This window comes from Salminus brasiliensis, chromosome 3 (genome assembly GCF_030463535.1).
Source record: "Salminus brasiliensis chromosome 3, fSalBra1.hap2, whole genome shotgun sequence".
NCBI classification, from domain to species: Eukaryota; Metazoa; Chordata; class Actinopteri; order Characiformes; family Bryconidae; genus Salminus; species Salminus brasiliensis.
Window position 1 is genome coordinate 26,898,896 of NC_132880.1, and position 18,507 is coordinate 26,917,402.

The following is an 18,507-nucleotide window of genomic DNA, read 5'->3' on the forward strand; positions in this document are numbered from 1 at the left end:
CAGCTCTCCTCTGGCTGGTCTTCCTCTGCGCACCATCAGGCCCCTGCAACTCATCCAGAATGCAGCGGCACGGGTCGCCGTGTCCCTAAATTCAGCCATGTCTCTCCACTGCTGCGTTCTCTTCACTGGCTTCCTGTAGCTGCTTCACGCATCAGATTCAAAACCCTGATGCTGGCCTACAAAGCCAAGAACGGACCAGCCCCTCCATACTTGATGCCAATGGTCAAAAGCCGATCTGCACCTAGAGCCCTTCGAGCTTCAAGTGCGGCTCGGCTCGACCCGCCATCCCTCAAAATCCGCGGAAGACAAGCGTCCAGGCTTTTTTCTGTCCTGGCAAGTGGTGGAACGAGCTTCCCCTGGGTGTCCGAACGGCCGAGTCGCTCGCTGTCTTCAAACGCAGACTGAAGACCCACCTCTTCTGAGAATACTTGGACGATTAGAGTATTATGGTCACCTTATTGTCTTGTGTTTAGTAATGTCTAAAGCTTAGAGGTATCTTTGAATTATTAGTCTATTCTAACTAGCTAAAGTTTTTCTTGGGTAAATAGCTAAGCACTTTGTAAGTCGCTCTGGATAAGAGTGTCTGCTAAATGCCGTAAATGTAAATGTAATGTGAAAGTTTAACCTGCGCAATTTGTTAAAAATGTCACATCAGTACTCCAGCTTTGGATGTTGAAAAAGCCAATTCCACTGCCTGTCAACCTCCCTGACAGGTCCACAGCACAGTCCTCTTAGTGGATAAGAAACCCAGGTGTATGTCCAATGTAAAGTTAAATGCATCACCGTCATAATTTTGAACAATCTACACCGTACTGTTACAGCTCACAACTTCATTGTTATTACTTATCGTGCAACCACTGAGAAATGTCATGGAGAAGGCAGACTCATTTAGAATTCACTCCATTTTTAACTGAATGTTGTGTATTTCACAAAAGAGCTTCTTTGTTTTCACATTGAGAATGACTGTTTTCTTCTACAGTTTTATTCAATTAGTAAAACAGATTCTTCAAGAGGTTAAAAATCCCCCTAATCAAGTCTGGTGATATGCATGTCATAGCATGACAGTGTGGCTAGTGTGTATTGCTACAGGAGGGTCTGATATAATTGCGGGGATTATACATTTTTTATTTTGTTAAATATTTATAATTAAATGAGCTGTGGAGCAGTGGAACTGTGTTCTCAGGAATAATGGTGCTCCATCCATACTTTTGATATTGTCATGCCGGGTCAGGCATAGCAGTAAAAACAAAGAAACACTTACAGGGAATGACCATGGAAGATTTTAATAACAAACTGAACAAAGTAACAAAAAACAACCAAACAGAAGATAAACAGAGGTGCAGCAGACTAGAGGACAGAACTAAAAAGTAAAACGTAATGTGTCAAAGCAAACTGGGCAAAACACCACACCTGGGACTGGGAGGAAGCTGAGCGGGCCAAAGGGGAAAACCACAGAACATAAGGAGGAAACAAAGAGAAAAACAAAATGAAGCAGATATGCGGACTAGGTAACGAACAAAAACACGAAGCAGAGCTTTAGCTGGGCAATGAACAAAAACATGAAGCAGAGCTTTAGCTGGGCAATAAACAAAAACATGAAGCAGAGCTTTAGCTGGGCAATAAACAAAAACATGAAGCAGAGATTTAGCTGGGCAATGAACAAAAACATGAAGCAGAGATTTAGTTGGGCAATAAACAAAAACATGAAGCAGAGATTTAGCTGGGCAATAAACAAACAAACAAAAAAAAAAACATGAAGCGGGGCAAAGGGGAAAACCACAACACATAAAGGGGAAGGGAAAAACAACTAAGCCAGCTCAGGAGGAAACAAAGAGAAAAACTAAATGAAGCAGCTATTCGGACTAGTTAATGAACAAAAACACAAAGCAGAGCTTTGGCTGGGCAATAAACAGAAACACGAAGCAGAGCTTCGGCCAAACAAGGAGAAAAACACTAAGGCAGGGCAAAGAAAACAATAATATTGTAATGAGTAAATACACACACAGAGATGTACACTTGCCTGTAAAAATCCGCCATCCCTCAAAATCCGCGGAAGACAAGCGTCCAGGCTTTTTTCTGTCCTGGCACCAAAGTGGTGGAACGAGCTGCCCCTGGATGTCCGAACGGCCGAGTCACTCGCTGTCTTCAAACGCAGACTGAAGACCCACCTCTTCAGAGAGTACTTGGACGAATAGTTCTATGGTCGCCTTATTGTATTGTGTTTAGTAATGTCTAAGCTTAGAGGTATCTTTTGAATTATTAGCCTATTCTAACTAGCGAAGGTTTTCTTGGGTAAATAGCAAAGCACTTTGTAAGTCGCTCTGGATAAGAGCGTCTGCTAAATGCCGTAAGTGTAAATGTAAATGTAAAAACAAATGGTACACCCTTAAAAGGCTTTATCAAGAGTTATTAAAGTGGTAAAGGCAAATGTTCAAAGCTATTTTTCACTCGTATGTGCAGTCCCTCCATCAGTTTACGATCTAGGACATGAATGTCATGGTGAGGGGTGTCCAACAAAAACACAAAGCAGAGCTTCGGCTGGGCAATAAACAGAATAATGAAGCAGGGCTTCGGCCAAACAAGGAGGAAAACACTAAGGCAGGGCAAAGAAAGCAAGCCATCGGTACAAGACAAACCAGAGGATCGAAGTTACCGCAAACAACAGGACAGGAAGCACCAAGACTAGAGTGCTGTTCCCTTAAGCAGACCATGGAACGCAGTGATACAGAGGCTGTAACAGAGCTAATTCACGGCATTGAGTAAGTGTGGTGCAAGGGCTTATAAAGCCACAGTCCCAGATGAATCAAATGTGCTTAACGAGGGTAGTTCCGGAATCCCGGCTCCTATTGAGGTCCATGGGCGGAGTCCTAGGGGAACGTAATAACGTGGACCTGACATAGATGAGTTGTAAAGTTAGGAATTCAGTGGAGTGGCGATGATCCAACATCCTCACCTAACTAACGCTCTTGTTACTGTATGCAGTCAAATCCTCACAGAAAAATCTAGTAGAAAGCTTTCCCTAGACAGTAAAGACAGTTACTTTAACAAAAGTAGGACAATCTCTTCTTAATACCCTTGATTTTAGGAGCAGGTGAATAAGCTGATGTCCCTCATAGCCTTATGTTCCAGTTTTATGTTGTTTTGGCTTACTTTTTCTCTACTGTACTGAACACTTATGAAACCTTGATGATGAACCACATATGATGATGATATATCATCTTTGTGTCAATCATTTGTGATTGTCTGAGAGTTTTTTTTATAGACTGGTGGGCTTTGTAATTTGTTTTGCGCATCACTCACCTTGCATCTAATCCAGAACCCTTAGTATGGTTCAAATCAATAAATTACAAGATTAACAGGTGGTCTTAATGTTTGCTGGTTGTTTACTGCAGTTCTACAAAAAAAAAAACCAAAGGTACAACACTAGAGTGGTGTCAAATGAAATGCCTTGCCATTCTTGTGCTGCATACTGGCATATTTGTGGCTTTTCCAGGGAAGCTTGGATCAGTTACTGTGTGACTACAAATGGAGGTTTGTGCCAATCACACGCTTGCACAATTGCAAGTTGTGACACACCCAACTGTTCTTACAAACGGGAAAAACTAGCTGCTCCACTGTACTGTACAAATTTGAGAAACATTTTGTGGTGCTGAAAGACCTAAGCCATCTGGTTTTGAAATGACAAATTGCACAAAGAAATGACATTTGAATCAACTTTCAATCACTACCCTGGGTAAACTACCTCCCCAACACTTATTATTAATTGCTTTACAAACTGTTATCTGAGACCTGAGACATTAAATGTGACATGAGAACTTGTTGCGCTAATCTTTAACCTACATATTATAGTCATCCAAGACCAATCATAGAAGTATGGATATATATGATAATGAATGAGATGTCAGGTATTTGACACTTACATATAATTTCCAAAAGATAACACTGCTTTGACCAAGTCAAGTGTTAGTTCAGTAAAGAGGCACCTGATGGTTCTTTCTTTCTCTGTTTCTCTTTCTCTCTTCTGTACATTTGTTAATTTGTTGAGATCATTTTACTCCACTTTCCTCTTCTTACTTATGTTCCTTTTTATGTGTCTGTAATGCAAGTGTTTTATTTACACCTTTTCGGTTTAAATGGGGACTCATGGACCTTTTGGATATTTTAACATTCATTCATTTTGACTGGGTTTCAATGAACCAATATTAAAAATATATACAGTCATGCCCGAAAGTATTCATACCCCTGTCAAAGTTTGACTTAAATTTACTTTTATTTAACCAGAAATTATATTTTTGCCTGGAAATGACACAGGCATCTCCCAGGAGATAACACGATGATGTACAAGAGGCATCATTGTGGGAAAAAATATTTCTCAGCTTATACACATTTGAACAAAAAGTGGCATGTCCAAAATTATTCATACCCTTTGAAAACTGTCACAGTATATGGGAAAATCCAAAGTTCTATACCATTCCAAATAGTCCAAGCTGTTTTAAAGCATCCTAATTCCCCTGATTCATTGGGAACAGCTGTTTTAATCAACTCAACAGGAGAAAAACAGCAGCTCTCTGCAGTTGGTTTGTGGACAGTCATGGCTAAGACAAAGGAGCTCACTAAGGACCTGCGGCTGTGCATTGTGGCCGCTCACAAGTCAGGAAAGGGCTATAAAGCCATATCAAAATGTTTTCAAGTTCCAGTGGCTACAGTGCAAAGTATTATTAAAAAATACAAGAAGTTCCGCACTGTGGAAAATCTCAGAAGATGTGGTCGGAAGCCAAAAGTGACACCTGTGCTGACCAGGAGAATAGTGAGAGAGGTGAAGAAAAATCCAAGGATCACCACCAAGGCCATCCTGGTGAATCTGGACTCTGCTGGTGGCGACATCTCAAGGCAGACAGTTCAATGGACACTGCACACTGCTGGGTTCCACGGACGCAGGCCAAGGAGGACACCACTTGTCCAGAAAAGGCACACAAATGCCCACTTGACCTTTGCAAATGCTCATCTGGACAAAGAAGAAGACTTCTGGTGTTCTGTTTTATGGTCAGATGAAACAAAAATTGAATTGTTTGGCCACAATGATGTGTGCACCATTTGGCGTAAAAAAGGAGAAGCCTTCAACCCTAAGAACACCATCCCCACTGTCAAACATGGTGGTGGGAACCTAGTGTTTTGGGGGTGTTTTTCAGCCAATGGACCAGGGAACTTGATCGCAGTAAATGGCACCATGAAAAAAGAGCAATACATCAAGATTCTCAACAACAACATCAGGCAGTCTGCAGAGAAACTTGGCCTTGGGAACCGGTGGACATTTCAGCACGACAACGACCCAAAACACACAGCCAAAGTGGTGAAGAAATGGTTAGCAGACAAAAACATTAATGTTTTGCAGTGGCCCAGCCAGAGTCCTGACTTGAATCCAATTGAGAATCTGTGGAGGGAGCTAAAGATCAGGGTGATGGCAAGGAGACCCTCGAACCTCAAAGAGTTGGAGCTCATCACTAAAGATGAATGGGCAAAAATACCAGCGGAGACATGCAAAAAGCTGGTCAGCAATTACAGGAAGCGTTTGATTGCTGTAATAGCCAATAAAGGCTTTTCTATTAATTATTGAGAAGGGTATGAATAATTTTGGACATGCCACTTTTTGTTCAAATGTGTATAAAAGCTGAGAAATATTTTTTCCCACAATGATGCCTCTTGTACATCATCGTGTTATCTCCTGGGAGATGCCTGTGTCATTTCCAGGCAAAAATATAATTTCTGGTTAAATAAAAGTAAATTTAAGTCAAACTTTGACAGGGGTATGAATACTTTTGGGCATGACTGTATATATATTGGAAGTCTGAGAACACATCCTAAAGAGAGGTGACAATATTTGTGGAGGGCACTGTATATCACCTTGTGTAATGTATTTAAAATAAGATTTACAGTTTTTAATTAAATTATGAAGAAAAATGAACACAGTATTCTTTTCAATATGCAATAGTACATGTCTTACTGAGGATCAAGTAAAAATTTCCAACTACAATTCAGATGAGGCTGACCTCTGACAGCGTGGAGGGGAAGCAATGTGGATAGGAGTGACACAGATTTACTGGTGATAACTGGAATGGCTGACAAGCTAGACTACACAATTACCCATCTCCATTCCTAATTTAACACAAAACAAATTAAGCAGTGCTATGTTATAACCTCAGAGCCACACTAAAATTATATTCCTAAGTGCAACAGATTTAATATTAAAAGTTTGACAACTCAAATATAACTACGATTAGACTCATGTTTAGCTGGTGAAACTGGCTTCTGGTCATTGACTACTTCCTCTTAACAAACACGTGGAATGTGGTATATTTGGTGTGTTTTGATAAAATTAAAGTCAGAATTGTTTTAGAAGACGATACAAGTTTATGAGAAGAAATATATTTCAAAATATTTATATCAAAAAAATATTTTCATTATATTAAAAGACATCTCTGTTCTCTAAAGGTGCATGGATCATTATACAAAGAACCAGACTGGTCCACCAAACTGGAGACTGTAAAACGCATCACCAAAAGGATCTCAGATGGAAATGGCAGTTGACTGCAGAAGGGTAACAAACTGGCAAGTGCTGGTCGTATCAAGTTTGGTGAACAAGGTTAAAAACTGTACAAGAGTACCTCTATTTTTACTTTCACATAAATCCACATAAATTATTAAAATAAAATAAAAAATTATTTTAAAGCTAAGTTTGATGTTACATTTCTGACATACACCTGTTCTGCAAGACATTTTTTATAGTAGCGCAGTATTTAAAGGGAAATACATGCTACATCATTTAATTAGAACAAAAAAAAAAACTAGCTAATGTTATGCCACAGAATATGTTAAGTGAATACATCGCCATCCATTTATACAGATGGGTTTGTAAATACAGTCCATCTTTTCAATCATTCATATTTAATTAAATTGAGTTTAATAATAACTTAAGTTTGGGGGACAGACCATGTCCTGCTCATTTCCTAGGCCCTATATTCTATACCACCAACCACTCTCATCCCCCTGACCCTTCTTGTGTTGGACAGCCTTTCTTTTTTGCTTTTTCTTTTAGTTTGGCTGCCCTTCACAGTTCTTCTTTTTCTACCAACTTTAATTTTTATTTCCTTTCTCCATTGCAATCCCATAGCTGACCCTCATCTGCAGTTTCAGAAATGCAGAGCTTTGTCTCCTCTATCCAAACCTCATCATCATCACCATTTTTAGAAACAGTTATACACAACAACTTCTACACACAACAACTGCTTTCCTTACATTTGCTAGCACTCACTTTTCTATTTAGCTCACTACCCTAGAGGAATAAACTATAAAATGTTTGTACAAGCTCCTTTTTGGATCTCCTCACCCTTTTGCTAATCACCACCAGGGCACTCTTCATCTCCACCACCACTTTTTGGCTTTCTCAGATGCTAAGAATACACTTCAGTACAGTTCATTCATCACCTCATCCCTGCCTGATCTTGGTTATAAAGGACAGTAAGATAAAACAACTCACTAACTGCTAGCATCCAATTAAGCATCAGTTTTGGGGCTTTTGGCATCAAACACAGACTCCATAGTCACCCCAAACTCCATATGTTTAACTTAACATAGTGGCATAAAGATCACCCTGAACTTCACCTCCTCATTTCTCGGGTGCTATATATCCTCCCCTCTCTTCTTTACTACTGTGATAGACAATTTCACACCCACCACTGTCCCATCTCCTCCCTTCTTCTTCCTTGGCTCCAGTTTTATATATTTTATGTATCCTGTCTCCAAAGCCACCCCAAACTTCAGACCAAATTCTCTGAGTTTGCATCCCTGTCTTGGCCACATCCCGGGCATTGGCCACATTAGCGAAACTGATAGCAGATAGCTTAATGACAATCTGAAGCAAACATATGAAGTTTTAATCAGGATGGAGAATGGCTCATGGAAAAGATTTGGGTGACTATAAACTAAATGGTGTTTTGCTCTGTACGAAAGTAACCCAATGTTATTGCAAATTTTTTCCCTCGACTGTTTATTTTTGTCCCCATGTAAAACCTGATCGTGAACATATCTTAGAAGTGTACAGACCAGCACATACCATCATAAAGGCTTTTGACAGGTAAGATCATATACGCCCACAAATGCACTCACTATAAATTCAAACTCACTATTAAGCGTCATTCAGGTTTGCTTATAGACTTCAGCATCTACAAGTGAAGGTTTGTCATTTTCATTAAGCTTTTTAATAATATTTTTATTTTTAAGAGGCACAGTTTGATACATTACACTGTTTCCTTGATTGCTGAAACACATTTAATGAAACTGGGGTCTAATTCATTGTCACTTTGGGTGTATCTTGAGATCATGTGTACTAGTTAAATGTTTTAGTAACTCTGCAATGATGCAAATGATTTAGTACTATCCGCTTCTCAAGCAATTCCTTGCCAAAAGTCTGCTCTGCTAAGTACTGCTGATTCTGTTGTCTACTTTATGCTGTTATACTATTACTTTATACTGTACAAAAAGTGTTAAAATGTTGTAAGTAACATAAGTAACATGCTGTGAGTAGATGTCAGTCAAATATATTCAACATGTTGCAGCCAACAAAATGTCAACAATACTAAATAACGACCATTCAACAGGACGGTTTTTTTTTTGTTTTGTTTTGTTTTTTTTTTACAAAAGAATGCTTCTCAAATTTGCCATATTTTTTTCTAGATGGACCAGTTCAATGCATCTAGAAGGTATTTATAGCCCTTTCTTTAAGTTTCTTAAAGTTCAATTACTCGTGCAAGTTGTGTTATTTACTTGAAATAAAAAGTTTTTTTAAATGTCATTTTATTAAAATAAAATTAATTATACCAGGTTCGAACACCTCATGTGTAATGTGTGCAGCAGTTATATGAGACATCTCTATTACATGGTTAAACCCTTCTTGTGCAATGTGTGTAGCAGTGAGGTGAGAGTTGGCCATACTCTGAATGAAGCTGAGAGGCAGCATGTGACCAAAAGGAGAAAGAAAGTTCAACAATGCCTGAAGCAGCATGATATATCCTGCAGTGAGGTAACTCTCAAACATTTTTTATGATGTCGCACTGCACTACACTATATTGTGCTATAGTATTATACTTTTTTGTTTTATTTAATAATTAATCTGCATTACTGTATGCATTGTACAGAGTGTTTTAATGATTCAACAAAGAACATCTAGAACATAGAGGGTTTTAAGGTCAAGATTTGTGTTTTATTGATGACAGGATGAGGTGCCTAACATCGCAGTGCTGGGTTCTGGGGGTGGTCTGAGAGCTATGGTTGGACTGCTGGGATCACTGTGTCAACTAAAAAAAGAGGGACTGCTGGACTGCATCACGTACCTGAGTGGAGTCTCAGGATCTACATGGTACTGCTTAAGAATATGTTTTTACATGTTCACACAGGTAAACAAATAGACTTTCACATAAAGACACAGTGTATAATGCATAGTGCAGTACTTACATCTTAATTTACATGAGTATAACATTATATATGAATTGTGAAAAGGTTTGGACTGTCATGGCGTGTACGGTTAGATAAGACAGGATTAACAGCTCGCAGAGATGGAACTAAGCAGGGTGTTTATTAGAACACAAAAGGGGTAACAAGGTAAGGTGTAGAACAAACAGGGTGCAGCAATTTAAGGGTTAAAACTAGAACACAAACATAAGGTGACAAACAAAGTGGTGAACACAACAAACCTGGGACTGGGAGGAGCAGAGAGAGACAGGGATTGAGCCGGGCTAAAAAAAGGATATGCTAAAGGGAAGGGGACAACAGAAGCCTCAAGCCTCGCTTGAGACACAGGGGAAACTCTAACTGAAAACCAGAGCCGTGCTTTGGGTAAACAAAGGGAGTAGCTGGAGAGCCAGCTGCTAGACTAGATAGCAAGGCAAGCCGAACCTGAGTACTCCGTGACTGTCTCGTGAGCTGGGATCGGCAAGGAGCATGAGCAGGAAGTGAAGCAACACGCTTTCTTCTAGAACTAAACTAGGATATCTCTTGAACCAGATCAGACCTCTAGCCTACGTGAACACACCACCGCCACGTGGAGAGTCAAGGAGATTCAATTCATGGCAGCGAGTAGCAGTCAGTGAGCTGCTTAAATGCTCCCAGTTCCAGGTGCAACACATGAATGAGAATCAAACACAAACTGTTAATTTGCTTAACATATTGAAAAAAAAACATAGTGCAAAAATAATGGTACATATTTTTTTCAATATATTATATTTGGACAATAAATAGGAATTGTGTTCTATAATGTGTAGAAAAATGTAATTTGACCAGGGGTCAAATTAAAATTCTTATTTATGGGTTTAACATACTATGCTCTAAAGTTATTCTTAGAGACACCATAAAATCACTCTCCTGTACAGCTTTACCCTTAGGCAATAGAAAGCTTTATCAAGTCCCATGTCTAGTACATATTTCTTTAAATGATTGCAACCAGAATTCAGAACCAGTATCAAAGAACAGTGCAATAACGAACTAAAAAATGACAGTGGTCGAGTGGTCCTGTGGACACTATGATCAGATGTTCGAGGAGCTGGTTGGAATCTCAGTCATGTTGCTAATGCTGGCAGTCGATGATTGCTTTGCTGCTGTCACTGGCGAGTCTGCAAGCTGGTGCATTGAAGCCAGGTATGTGGCTCTTCCCTCCAAGCCTGTCGGTTGCCTGTCGGTTGCACTTTCAAAAATAACTTGAAAACAAAACCAACAAAGAAAGCCAACAGCAAAGAAAGCTACAATAGCATATAATGTCAACATATGAACAAAGCCAGACAAAGACTGACACAAAGACAAGGCTAGGTATACACTAAGATTAATGAGAAACATCTGAAAAGGTGCAATTTGATCAGGGGTGCCCACATTTTTGCAGGAGAATCTGAGCCTATTGTAGTCTTAACTAGTAATTCTATCAGACCTCATATTGACATCCACCGTTCCTGCCATTTCTTAATTGCATTTCCAATGAGATGGCTACCTGCTTATAGCTTTGTTTTGTGGGCATCAGTACTTTACTTTAAAGAATGCTAGGCAGCTGCTCAGAGGATCCCATGGCTGCTGATGGCTGGGACAAGGTTTGAGAAGTATTTATGAAGTTTTGGAATTTGCATTACCTGTTTTTTCCTAATATTAATTGTGAACAAGCCATAGTTCTAACTTTACCAAGTTATGGAAGGTCACATGTGTTGGGGTGTCCAAATATAGTGCTTCTATCCTTTTTATTCCACTCAAAACCGCCGTGCAAATGTTTAATCATGCTTGATACATTACTATACAACAGAAATGGGCCGATTGCCTTTAGTGTGTTGTCAATGGTGTTTGCTAGTTCTGTTGTCTTGTGAGACTCACTGTACTGGGCTGAGGGATATAATATCAGTGTGTATCTGGATGGTGGTGTTAAAAGTCTGCTCCTCCCATGAGAGCTTTACACAATTTTACACAAGTAGCTTTTGCTGAGTTTGAGTCATGAGGTAAAAACTGCCAGACTTTTCTATCGGCACACGCACCAAACTATGACACGAGGGTTCTCAACTTTTATGTTTTTTTATGGTTAAACTTTAGCAATTATTCCACAGTTCATGCACTTGCAAAACCATGGGGCATGAGCTGTACAGATCACAAATCAACTCCGGCCCATTATACAACACATACAATACACATAACCTGAGTCTTTTGTATTGTGATTCTTGCTAGCTTTTCACTTTTATATGGTAATGACTGCAAACAAACGTTTCACAAGTTTTCTCAATTTTGATGTTTTTATTTTTCTTTTCCATCTGTTCTCTGAAGGTGCATGACATCATTATATAAAGAATCAGACTGGTCCACCAAACTGGAGGCTGTGAAAGATAATATCAAAGAAAGACTTGCTAACGGCAATGTCTCTTGGCGAGAGAAGGGTCAGAAACTGGTGAAATACTCTTCAAAGAAAAAAGACAACTTCACTATGACAGATATATGGGCAGCACTGATTGTATCTGGCATGGTAAAAGAGGTAAAAATTGCCTCTGTGTATGTTACTAAGAATGTAATTTGTCACTTAACAAATACCTGTGTTTCATATTTGTTTTAGATTACAACTAGAGTCAACTAAGTGCATGGTATTATAGCTAAGCAATATTTCTTATTTATGGGTTTAACATACTATGCTCTAAAGTTATTCTTAGAGACACCACAAAATCACTCTCCTGTACAGCTTTACCCTTAGGCAATAGAAAGCTTTATCAAGTCCCATGTCTAGTACATATTTCTTTAAATGATTGCAACCAGAATTCAGAACCAGTATCAAAGAACAGTGCAATAACGAACTAAAAAATGACAGTGGTCGAGTGGTCCTGTGGACACTATGATCAGATGTTCAAGGAGCTGGTTGGAATCTCAGTCATGTTGCTAATGCTGGCAGCCGATGATTGCTTTCCTGCCTTTCACTGGCGAGTCTGCAAGCTGGTGCATTGAAGCCAGGTATGTGGCTCTTCCCTCCAAGCCTGTCGGTTGCCTGTTGTTGATACTCACACTTTCAATGATAACTTGAGAACAAAACCAACAAAGAAAGCCAACAGCAAAGAAAGCCACAATAGCATAATGTCAACATATTAACAAAGTCAGACAAAGACTGACACAAAGACAGGGCTAGATATACACTAAGACTAATGAGAAACACTTGAGAAGGCCAGGGCCACACCTGGGAACACTTGAGACAAAGGCAGAGACAAGGGTGGAGACATGATAAATGTTATTAGGCCAAGAAAATGACAGGCAGGCAGGAATGAGACACTAGTTCAGTCAGTAGCAATAGTGCCCCCTTGCAATGCTCTCACCACTTGGAGGGTAAGGACTTAACACATCTTCTCCATTTCATGCTGATGAGGCATAGCCAGGTAGCTGGCACACTCTGAGGAAAGCACTGGGTCCCCAGCTCTGGTAGTTAACAACACTGCCAACATCGCTTAAGAGACGCCAGTGAGCGCAGCGAAGCAATCATCTGCTGCCAATGGCTAACAGCATGATCAGGATTTGAACCAGCAATCCTCTGATCATAGGGACAGGACCATAGCCTGCTGGACCACTAGTCCCCTTATAATTCTGTTAGTTATTTATTGCACTGTTCTTTGATTCTTTTTTTTTTTTTTATTCTGGTTGCAATCACTTAGAGAGAGTGAGCGCCATTGTGCAGTCTTGGACTCTGGCAAAGCACAAAGGCCTTGTGACTGGGCCATAGTGGAAGAGTATGATAATGATGAACCATTCTGAGCCTCATGATAAATGCTTTTAAATTTACAATTACAAAATGTTTGTAAGTTCACATGCAATCAGAATTCTGCGCACATAGTATCAATTTAGTGATAGTTGACTTACAACTGATTTGAACACAGCATTCTGCATTTTCTGTATTTCATAGATTGATGAACACAAGCTTTCAGAGGAGCAAGTACGCCAATGATCCGTATCCTATTTACACTGTCATTGATAAGTCGAGTTCAAATGCAGGTACTTTTCATACATGTATTGTTTGAAGTGGGTATGCATTTGTGTTTATGCATGATAAAGCCAATACAATGTTTGTAGGTCTGTGGTTTGAGATAACTCCGGATGAGGCGGGTTATTCACTTTCTGGAACCTTTGTGGATTCTTCTTGTTGGGGAAGTCGATTTGAAAATGGAAAGAAAACTAAAGACCAGCCTGAGATTGACATTCTGTACCTACAAGGTAACATCACTAATGCACTGCTCAATGTGAAAGTAATAATATTGTCCTATTTTGTGCTATCTTGAGGAGTACCACTAGATGTTTGTGGATAGGAGAGCTAAGCCTGAGGGCATGCTCTTTTAGGTTAAAAACAAAAGCCCCCAAAAAGTTTCTTTATCATGCTTTATTTCAGTTGAAAAAGACATATGTGTCTCAGCATGACTTAAATGCTCTTCATCAACTTCCAGCAGACACACAGATTCCTCTTTGTCAGGCCCTATCCACATGTAATGTTTTTAAATATAGTATTTTATTCTGCATTTTGGCCTTCAGTCCACACAGTCATAGCATTTTAGATCAGGCATAGTTTCAGACACAGCTCATGTCTTTTTTGACCATTAAACGTCTTGAGGAATTTGAAAAACTTTGAGGTATTTGCGCCTCCTGCTAGCTGGCATGAGTTGCTTTTTGTATTCTTGTGTGGACAAGGAGATTTTTAGAAACCCTACTGGACGACAACAACATACAATCCCAAAACCTTCTGGATACATTTGGAGAGGCTTATTCGTAAAAAAACAAAAGATTTTTACAAATAAACTGACTATAGACTGGTACCTAATCAGACTTACTCCTTTAGTACACTCTGTACTTTATAGAATTCAGACTTACAAGAACTTCAGGCTTAGATGAATTAGTTACAATTTTTGATTAATCATAGAAATTGGAAGGCAGTTTACAAGATGCTTTTTCACTAGCTGGCTGGCAAGCAGATAAGTACAAGATAAAAACTCACTGTGTTTGCTATAAAGAAAAACAAAAATCAGAAATTATGGAATATTTGCAAGATTCTTACTCAAATTTAATCAAATCAAATCAAATCAAATCAAATCAAAGTGTAGTTGTCACACACATAGTCCTACATAGTACAATGCCCTTAACCCATGACATATACATTTTTAACTAATTCCACTGTTAAGTAACATATACATTGTTTGAAAGTAATGAGAGTTTAAGACTAAAGCCAGTCCCCAATTTTCAATTTTCCATATTTGCTACCACAGTTTATTTCTGTAAAGTTCTACAGCCCTTAATTATCTGGCTCACTGTATTTGAAGATGAAATAGAGCAAAATGTCATAAGAACATTTGAGCTATACTCGGTTTATGTAATGACTGTCTGATGGAAAGCATGGGCTCATTAGTCATGAACAGTCAAAGAACACAATTAAATTTTGTGAAGTTTCCTTGTTACCTCACTTATTTATTTTTCTTTGGAATATGTTCAGGCTTATGTGGCAGTGCATTAGCTGATATGAAGGAGAACCTTAAGTGCCTTTATATGGCACTACTAAACCTGATCAAAGGTAGGAGCAATGCTGTTTTTAACAAGTTCTTTATTTATTCCTGATTGTAAATCTTTAATTAATGCATACTAAATCAGCTCATCATGACTGGAGCAAAAACATATACTGTAAATCCTTTGAATGAATATATGGCAATATGACCACTAACATACTTTGCAACATGATAAAATTAAAGTTAATTAAAGTATTGGCTGAATTTAATATTTTGCTTAATATTTTTCTTCCTTTTACCTACCAGATGAACCGAATGGTTGTGAGGTGATCTCAAAACTGCTGGAACTGAACCTTAGTGTTCTCAATGGGGAGGATTCTTTAGTTTACTGTAAAACCTTGGATGAATCACTGATCGCTGGAATCACTGGAGGTTGTGTTTACCTTCATAATCTATAATCATAATCACCTAGATACATGGAATGCATTTTAACTACTCCAACACTGCCTGCTGTTCTATTATAGTTTTTTAACAATTAACTTTTAAATAGACACAGAAACACACATAAACACTCAATTTAAAAAAATAAAATACATTTTTATTGGTACATGCGATGAAACAGGACACCAGATCAGTTCTGCTGTGCACATGATGACAAAACAGACATTCTCAGAGGACATGTTATGGGACTACAACCTGAAAGTGTGCAGCTCTGTCAAATTGAGTGGGGGGAATGAAAATGGTGACTGTAAGTAGAATCCCCTTCGCTTCAAAACAATGCACACAATTTACAAGTAGATTGTATTAGTTTTTGTTCAAATGGCTTGAAGACAAACTGTGTTTATTTCATTAACATTTTATTAAGTTTGCTTGCAATTAAAAGAAATCACAAAAGAAAAGAAAACAGAAAAATATATCACATTTGTTACAATAGCATAACACGTTACCCTGAAATGTTATAATAAGAAAGACATTCACTTGCAATCAACCCTGTAGTCTTAATGACTGACTTATGTGTATGTTTTGTTTGGTAAATATGTATAATTTAAATTCTTTAATTTAGAGAATGCACTGTTAACAGTACACATCTACATTCAAGCGCATGTGACCGGAAGCTATTTAGCTAAATTTTATGTGTACATCTATGTTTGTAGCAAAATCAAGGACTCACTGGGTGCACATTAGACCACATATGTGCTGTACATTAGAAACGCGGGTAGAAAAGTAATCAACTGTATTTAGAAATGAATTTAGAATAAAGTATCATTTATTATTCATTATATTTTGTTTAATTTTGATGTAATCTTTTGTCAGCACTTTTGAGAATCATTGTTAGATCCATCGAGAAGGTTGCACGCTGGGTCTGGGGAACGAACTTAAACTATGTCTACAGGATGAAAGGTGGGGAATTATCTACAATTTAAAACATCACACAGACACACACTCACAGAGACTGTAATGTGTCACTTGGAGAAAGATGATACATGTGCAGATCAAAACATACATTCCAAAAAACATAGACAAAAAGAGAAGCAAACAAATAGGGAAGAATCCTGAACCAAACCTGACTCTAAAAGAAAAGAGTAGAGATGGACACAGATACTGATACTAAGGGAGTTCCATGTGTATAGAGTGAAAAGTGTGACTGAGCCAGTACACACTCAGTATAATGGCAAGAACAATTCTATGAAAATGTTAGTGTCTGTGACTGACAGGGGCCTTAAATGTATTAATTGAGTATTTTGGCAGAATTGTTTGAGTTGTGGGGCCCAGTGTAATATCGTTTCATGGGGCCAAATTCCTTGGCAGGGGTTTGTTCACAGTTAGTGCAGGATGCAGAGTGTGTTTATGAGTATGAAGGTGTGCTGTGGTTTTTCCGCAGAGACCCATAGTGGTGCTGATATGAAAGTATTGTGTGTGAGCTATAAACTGATACAATGCTGCTCAGTCCTGAAGAATAACTGTCTCAGAACTGGATTTTCTGTAGCATGCTTTAAAGCCTTTATTTTTCCTTTGTATGATCATTCCATTAAGATTATTTTTGTGCAAGCAACACTGCACAGTGGAAGAGTATACCACCCTTAGCTAAACGTTCATGTAAGGGATAAGGAAGTTTTGATTTGCCTGTTTTACCAGCATATATTATAAATTCTATATATTGTTTGATTGTGTCATCAGTGGCTGCCCACCGCTCTGGGTGTGTGTGTGTACTCACTGCCCCTAACACATGTGTGTGTGTGAGTGTGTGTTCACTACCAGATGGGTTAAATGCGGAGGACACATTTCGCTGTACAGTCCACGCTGTACAGTGACGAATACGTGCACCTTTATCCTTAAAAAAAAAAAAAGAAAGATGTTGAGCCCACGATCCTCAGCTCAGATACGAGAGACTATGTGGATGCTGCACTGAAAAACAACTCACCCTATTTCTCAGTGCTGAGAAAAGAACGAAACATTGACCTCATCCTTTCTCTTGACTTCAGTGAAGGGGATCTCTTTGCGGTATTGTACAAACTCACATGCACACAGTGACAGTAACATTAGGGACAGTATGAGTAAATAATGTTTAGTAGCATTTTTGGTCCTGTTTTTTATTTATTTATACAATACATGGGAATACTGTCACCAGTATTTATTTATTTATTTATTTATTTATTTATTTATTATATTGGCACATGCCTAGTCCTTTTACGAGATTGTCAAGTGTGCACTTATTGGACTATAAATGTGACTAAGCATGAGCAACACTTTCTACCACTGTAAACTTAAACAAACTCTAGAAGCTCTTTACTTTTGCTAAAATTAAACCACTAGATAAAAATCTCTTAATGACAAATGAATATAGTGCTTTAACTATATTGTTTTTTACTAAATAGACCAAACTCAATGTTTATACATCACACTTTTCTGTTATAATCATTGTGTGTAAGTTACTCAACACACACAGAAAAAAATAACTTTTTTAAAGAAACAATAAAATAAATAACAATAAAAAGTAACTATAATTTTAAAAAAAGTTTTTTTTTTCCAGACAGTGGTTCAAACTGCTGAAAAGTGTAAAGAGCTAGGCATCCCACCTCCTGGAGAATTTCTAGAACCAAGGGACTTCTATGTGTTTCGAGGTTACAAAGCTCCAACTGTGATCCACATACCTCTTTTCAACAGGATTAACTGCAAAGGTAACTCCAACATACAAATATTCATGGTAATAAGTGGCTTCACATTGATGGTGTTATACTGTGTGTATTCTGAAAACAATGACATTCAGAAGTGCTCTAAGCTTCATATTTCTAATTCCTCAGAAGAAATTAAAAAGTGGAAGGAAACATATACAACTTTTCAGCAGAACTACAGTGCTAGTATGATCACAGATCTCTTGGAGAAAGCTGGTCTGAACATCAAAAACAACAAGGAGAAACTACTGAAGGAGATTAAATATGTCACTGAACAGAAGAAAACTTCTAAGCTTGGGTAA

The 18,507-nt window shown here is 38.4% G+C and overlaps 1 pseudogene; it reads left to right on the forward strand.

Moving 5' to 3' along the window:
* The first annotated feature begins 2,487 nt into the window (after positions 1–2,487).
* On the forward strand, positions 2,488–18,507 carry LOC140551081 (cytosolic phospholipase A2 gamma-like; annotated as a pseudogene).